The 7,843-nt window shown below is 37.4% G+C and overlaps 1 long non-coding RNA gene across 1 annotated transcript in view; it reads right to left on the reverse strand.

Moving 5' to 3' along the window:
- Nucleotides 1-233: 233 nt before the first annotated feature.
- The window catches only part of LOC128249035 (uncharacterized), a 119,378-nt gene continuing 111,768 nt past the window's right edge, over nt 234-7,843 (reverse strand). The window contains exon 3 of the long non-coding RNA XR_008265134.2: nt 234-351. This is a non-coding gene — a long non-coding RNA (uncharacterized LOC128249035). The remainder of the gene's footprint in view (nt 352-7,843) is intronic.

Here is a 7,843-nt window from a genome sequence, read left to right on the forward strand (position 1 = left end):
TGTTGATTGGGGTGTTGATACTGTTGTTTGTTGTAGAGATGGTGTTATTCTTAGTCATCGGTTTGTTGTTGTTGTTATTCATGGGGGATTGCGGTAATGCTTGCTGTTAGTCATATCAGGTTTGTTTGTTTTAGCTGTTGTAGAAATATGAATTCGACCAAAGATGAAATCCAGAATAAATTGGTACAGATTCTTTTATTCCATACTAAACACATAATAGGAATATAGTCTCTCTACTTGCCAATCAGGTTAGTTTGACTGCGACAAGACCGAATGGTTTGATAAAATTGTTGATCGAAAAAGTTCCGATTTCGGCAACGAGAAATCCTAAGCGAAAGATAGCAGAATGATCTGAAACAGAAATGAGCGTGCGTTCTACAAAGAGTGTTAGTAATACATACATACATACATACATACATACATACATACATACATACATACATACATACATTAGGGTTCTCAAAACCTGAAAGAAAATGGCTGATTAGAAGACTACAGATTCAAGCCATCAATGGAACTGTAAAGATATGTAAAACTTTCCAAAAACTTAGCACATAAATACATATGCATACGCCTAGACATGAAAATATATACATAAAAACGCATCCATAAAACATACATACAAATCAGCGTATACACTAACACCAAATACTGCAAACACACACATATGCACAATTACCTAGATGATGTTGATAAAAGTTCCATCTCTATGGACAAGAAATACAGAAATGAAACTGATTGATAGCATACATACATACATGCATATATTGTATGTACTCATACACATTAGTATGTTTGCATATATGTGTACATGGTTATGTAAATGGTGCGTATGCAAGTGAGTCTTCGTTTCCACGAAAATGCATGCATATGTTTTTATACGATAAAGTCTGATTGTGGATATGTGTGTAAAGAGCGTGCATACGTGCCTGATATGGCGATCCAACAAACAAGTGTATTACTTATTCTGTTGATGATCATATGTACATAATGATCCATATGTTTTATGAGTAGAAATCGTCGTGTTCTTTGTGGTAACAACATATGTAGAATGATCTGTGTTTCGAGTGTTTAGAACAAGCCGCATTCTTTTGCAGCAGCGTATCTCGAAAGGGTTGACACATTGTAAAAGGTTGTCTGGTTTTGATGTGATGCTGAGGTGCATGAGCTGTCTGGTTCGCTCCCATGTGGCACCACTGCTATATGAAATTCAGGTTTTTGATTGTTCATATATTAAAGGATCGTTAATTAACTGATGAGTGTTCAATTAGATTAATCTACCCTTAGAGTAAATTCTTCGAATGTGAGTTCGCATTGCTAACGTACCACCAATGTAGTTCAATCTTAATCATCTTAATTATCCTACTGTGATAATATTGTTGTCGTTGTTGGCACTCCGTCGCTTACGACGTCGAGGGTTCCAGTTGATCCGATCAACGGAACAGCCTGCTTGTGAAATTAACGTGCAAGTGGCTGAGCACTCCACAGACACGTGTACCCTTAACGTAGTTCTCGGGGATATTCAACGTGACACAGAGTGTGACAAGGCTGGCCCTTTGAAATACAGGTACAACAAAAACAGGAAGTAAGAGTGAGAGAAAGTTGTGGTGAAAGAGTACAGCAGGGTTCGCTACCATCCCCTGCCGGAGCATCGTGGGGCTTTAGGTGTTTTCGCTCAAAAAACACTCAAAACGCCCGGTCTGGGAATCGAAACCGCGATCTTATGACCGCGAGTCCGCTGCCCTAACCACTGGGCCATTGCGCCTCCGATAATATTCTATATATTGTGATAATAGCATCATCACCAACCTCATCACCAATCGTTGCTAATTTCATTATTATGTCAATGACGGAATTAGCGATGATGGTGATGAGGTTAGGGATGATATTATCTTTATGTTTTTTAATGTCATTCTTGTAGTAGTAGTAGTAGTGGTGGTGGTGGTGGTGGTAGTAGTAGTGGAAGTAGTAGTAGTTGTAGTAGTAGTAATGGTAGTAGTAGTAGTAGTAGTAGAAGTAGTAGTAGTAGTAGTAGTAGTAGTAGTATTAGTATTAGTAGTAGTAGTAGTGGTGGTGGTGGTAGTCTTTTTCCTTGTTAGTTTTTCTCTCTTTCAGATTCGTTCCGGTGTTCTATCAAGATTGTTGTTGCACACGGACCAGCTTCCAGTTTATGACATTAACATTAATATGTAACACACACACACACACACACACACACACACACACACACACACACACACACGCGCACACACACACACACACACACACACACACACACACACACACACACACACACACACACACACACACACTCATATATATAAGGAAAATGGAGAGTTTGAACACAGAGAAAAAAAATCAATTTATTAACATAATAGTCAATTTCATATTGCCTACATACGTTTCAATTTCTTATCTTCATTTATATTTTGCAATTAAGGTTACATTTTGCGTTCAAAAGGTAAAAATCTCTTCAGTTCAAAAATTGCCAACCATGAAAGCACTTTTAGGGATAAGAAGAAAGAAGCTAGCACTAGTTTAAGCAGATTAATTTGGGAAATTGAAGACAGAAATAAGGAATGTACACCGAAGTGAGAATTAAGTAGCAGGACAAAAATCTTATAGCATTGGAAGCAAAAAGATGTGACTTGTGCGTTAAGGAAATTTTCCAGATCATTACATCCAAGCACAAATTAATCAACAATCAAAGGAAAGGAAGTTTTTATTGCTTACATTGGATTAAATATACGTTTAATAAATTCAAATATACAGAATTAAATAGACATTATAGGAATATACACACGTCTAGTAATTCCTAATAAATATAATTAAATAGATACAATTGCAGCGTGGAAGGTGTTTATAAGCCGTTTAAGAAACACACATACATATATATACACACATATATACATATATATATACATATATATATGTGTATATATATATATATATATATATATATATATATATATATATATATATATATATATATATATATATATATATGTATATTTACAGATGTATGATGGTGGTGATAATGGTAGTGATGATGATGATGATGATGATGATGATAATGACGCGGTGGTGGTGGTGGTGGTAGTGATATTGATGATGATGATGGTGGTAGTGGTGATGATGATTATTCGTAGGACAGCAGACGCCTTTTTTTTTCGTAAATTATTTATCAATGTTCCTATACTTAAAACGCTAAGGTATGATTTGACTGAAAATTTAGCTGCTAATTTTAGGGTGTCAAGCAACCGCTCAGAACTTGGAATGCCGGGCAGCCCGTCCACATTCGAATATTTAAATGTCTGCAGACGAAATTTTTAAAAACTATACGACAAAAAAGAAAAAAGAAAATAGAAAAATAAATAAAAAATAACATTCAGAGAGCGCAAACTTCCGTCAAGGCAATAAAAACGTTCTCTCGACGATTAGCCAGAGAGGATTTTTAAAGTGAGAATATCTGAAATAAAATCGACTGCACTCACACGAGAATACTAAAAATGAACCCGACCGTTCTCAAAAATTAAGTAAAAAACAATAGGAAAAATAATCCAGTATCCTTCCTTGTTCGGTACCGGATCGATCCCAAAATTTAATCAGTTTGTGTCAGTCACGAGGCCAAACATCCTTGAAAGTTCCATCCGAATCCATCCAGCGGTTCTTGAGATATCTTGTCTATAGAAAAAAAGCAAACACAACTGAAACCAATACCTCTGCCTTCGCTAAGGCGGAAGTAATAATAGTTTCAACCTTAAGATCAATACTAATTTAATTAAATAAATTACATAATTATAAATTTGTAAAGTTAAAAATTCATTACATTATCTTTCTCAGCCCACTTTTACCATCTTGGGTACGTGTGCACTTGCAAAGAATCTATCTCGGTACTTAAAGAGGCCTTCACCTCCACCTTGGCGTAGCGCCGCCACCTTCATGACTGTAAATGCATCTGTACAATGCAAGTTAAACATAAATTAACACCGCAAGCCGCTGCGCAGTGACACCGATCTGTTTGACAGCGCAACACAAGCATACACACACACACACACACACACACACACACACACACACACACACACACACATATATATATATACACATAAGCAACATTGGCGGTGTAGCTTATTCTAATTAATAAGTACGTTCTGATGATATATTTGGCTGTAATTACAGAAGTAGATATTATTCTAGTCTAAAACGCAAGGAATTCGTACAAACGTTTTATTGACCAACAAAAAAACAAAACAACAAAAAACAAAAAACAAACTTAAATTAAACATATATTGTTGTTATAGACATCAACCAAACGACTTCTATAGCAAACATCAACAACATCGACATTACTCACTAAGAGAAATGTGTACACATGGGCGCGTATACACGCACATACAATTAAACAAACATAGATGTCTGTATATGTGCGTGAATCCGCATATATGTAAGTGTCAATGTGAGTGAGGTAGTGTATGTGTGTGTGTGTGTGTGTGTGTGTGCGTGTATGAGTTTTGTGTGTGTGTGTGTGTATGTGTGTGTATGTGTATGTGTGTATGTACGTATGTATGTGTGTATGTATGTATGTGTGTATGTACGTACGTATGTATGTGTGTGGGTGTGAGTGCATGTATGTATGTATGTGTGTGTATGTACGTATGTAATTGTATGTTTGTATGTATTTGTGTGTATGTGTGTATGTATGTGTGAATGTATGTATGAATGTATGTACCGAGATATGAATATGTATCTATGCATGCATGTATGTATGTATGTATGTATGTTTGTATGTTTGTATTATGTATGTATGTATATATCAACTGATTGAACTTGAAGCAACATGAAATAAGTGTTTTGCTCAAGAACACAATGCGCCGCCCACTCAGGGTATCGAACCAACGATCTACCGATCGTGAGTGCAACAGCCTAACCACTATGCCACGCACCTTCATATATATGTATATATCCACACGCACACACTTACACACTCTCACATACACACGCATGCGCACCTTTGTTTTGGGATCACCGATACTTTATTATCTCCTCTTCTTCCTAGCTCTCCTGTCTAACTTCCTTTGTGAAAACACAATTAGGAACTTAGTTCGTCGTTTTGAAAAACAAGGGGCAGTAAATGATCTCCCACAATCTGGGAGACCTCGCACTGTCAGAACCGTCGAGGCGAGAAAGTATTGAACAGAACCTGGGCACGTCGACTCGAAGGCGATCCAGACAGCATGGGATTTCACAAACTTCGCTGCAAAGAGTTCACAGCAGCCTTAACCTTTTTCCATACAAGGTACAGTAGGTTCAACAGTTGAAACCCCAAGACTATGAACATAGGTTCCAACACGCTGTCAGAATCCAGGAAATGATCCAAATTTCCTGGATTGATCCAAACATTGATCACGTCTGATGAAGCTCATTTCATTTGAATGGATTCGTCAACAGACAAAATTGCCGGTTTTGGGACTCTGAGAATCGGAGAGCACTACGCCAAAGAGAACTGAACTCCATAAAGTTTGAAGCTGAAAATGGATGCCATTTAAAAGATGCCATATTTCATACGTAATGCAGCGGTATGATTAAAAATGACTAATGCAAATTAATCGCCATTATCTCTGTATCGAATCAAAATTTTATACACTTATTTGTAAAAGCAAGGGAGTTAATAAAAATTAAAATCCCTCATATTCCTAAATTTCATATATATATATATATATATATATATATATATATATATATATATATTTGTTTTGCAAGATTTTTTATGTGAAATCGTGTGTTGAAACAGATGTTGTTGTACTTGGGGATGGTCATATTGCCAGTTTAGCCAATAAAAACACACGCACTGTATATTTGGTGTTAATTTTTTTTTTTTTTTTCCAGCTTTATATTACATTAATCTTAATCTTATTTCGGCCAGAGTTCTTTCGTCACACTTCTGTGACCTCATCAGTGGTCCTTTGTTTCCTTCTTTCTTACGTGTGTCTCACCTTGCTAACTATCAGCCATTTTGTATTTTGTATTCCTATTGTATGTGTCTACGCATGCGTGTCCTTCAATGTGTCTGTGTCTTTTGTAAGTGCATGTGTGTATGGGGAGTGTCTGTATCACCTATATTCTCTGTTAATACGTGTTCGTTTGTATTAGTTTTTATTTATTTATATGTTCATGTGTGTGTGTGTGTGTTTTTTTGTTTTTTTTGTTTTTTTGTTTTTTTTGTTTTTTTTTGTGTGTTTAATTAAATTTTGTTAACGTATGTAGTATTTAATTCCATTTGTTTATCTATGTATTGTATTATACTTTGTTCCTATTATTGGTTTATGGGTAACATGTTGTCACATGCTGTGGTTTGTTAGTGGCGTATGTTAGTGTTCCATTCTAGTTTCCTATTCAGGCTAGGTTTCCCTTCTATTATGTGTGTAGCTTCAGTAATTTGTCTAAGTGGTGCATCACTGCTATGTGTAGATAAGATTTTAATTTCTATGTTGTTGATTGAGCCTCTATGTTCTTGCTCAGCGTGCTGGTACAGAACTGATGAGTTCTTCCCTTCCTTAAGTTCCCTCCAATGTACGTTTGCCCGCTCCCCTATACTCCTTGCTGTTTCGCCTACATATGTCGTTGTCTTATTTCTGCATCGTCCCTCTGTACATCTTATACTATAGACCCCATTTCTGGTTTTGCAGTTCGTTTGTGGGCTAAATCTACATACGATACAGTTCCTATCAGTGCAGGGGGTTCTACTGAAAGGGTATGTTATACTGATAAGGGATTTGATAGGGTTGCCTGGCCTTTCAACAACCTTAATTCTTAGCTTAAGTTTGTCTAGGGCCCTTCTAAAGCGGTACGCCAGTTCGCCTCTAGGGGTGGTGTCGACGAACATGACGCTTTGGTACTTCTGGCTATTGTACCATGAGCTTGCCTTCCCTATTTTCTTCTTAGTTCTTTCTATGGTGTTCCATGATTTGCTCCTATAGAGTGGGCATATCCCATTCCTATCGTTGCGTTTGATTGTTTCAAACTTCTTCATAGCTCCTTTGTAAACCCTGATCCTTTCTTTATGGCTGTAACCCGAGAACTGCATGCGGTGGACGAAATGTTGTATATGTCTCTTTAATTCTGTAGGGTCGCACATGCAGGAGACATTTCGCATTACTCTGACGAGGTCTGCCATCAATATGTTGAATTTGGCATTGTCCGCAATAGCCGAGTTCCGGTGGATCAGGTACTTGGAGGCCATAGGTTTTGTATAGTGTGAATGGAGGATTCTGGTTTTATTGTTCTTAGTTTCTAGCCAGAGTTCAGTATCTAATACAGGTAATCTATGGTTAGGGTGTTTAGTAGGGTAGTCTATCGTAACTCGAATACTCTGGTGGATGGAGTTAGCTATTTGCTGGATGCTCTCCATAGTCTTAGTTTCTATTTCTATTTCAGGGGTACTCTCTTGTGGGGGTGTCTTTACCACTAAGTTGATATCATCGACATATCGAGAGTACACATTCACGAGTATGGAGTTCTGTGTCAGGCGTTCCTTAAGCCTTCTGTCCCACCATACCATGAAAAGATTGGCCACATCACCGGCGATACTAACCCCGATGGCTGCCCCCTCGTCCTGGGCGTATAATTTGTTGTTTTAAGGAACGCCTGACACAGAACTATGTAGGCGAAACAGCAAGGAGTATAGGGGAGCGGGCAAACGTACATTGGAGGGAACTTAAGGAAGGGAAGAACTCATCAGTTCTGTACCAGCACGCTGAGCAAGAACATAGAGGCTCAATCAACAACATAGAAATTAAAATCTTATCTACACATAGCAGTGATGCACCACTTAGACAAATTA

This window comes from Octopus bimaculoides, chromosome 11 (assembly GCF_046866305.1).
Source record: "Octopus bimaculoides isolate indiv1 chromosome 11, ASM4686630v1, whole genome shotgun sequence".
Taxonomy (NCBI): Eukaryota; Metazoa; Mollusca; class Cephalopoda; order Octopoda; family Octopodidae; genus Octopus; species Octopus bimaculoides.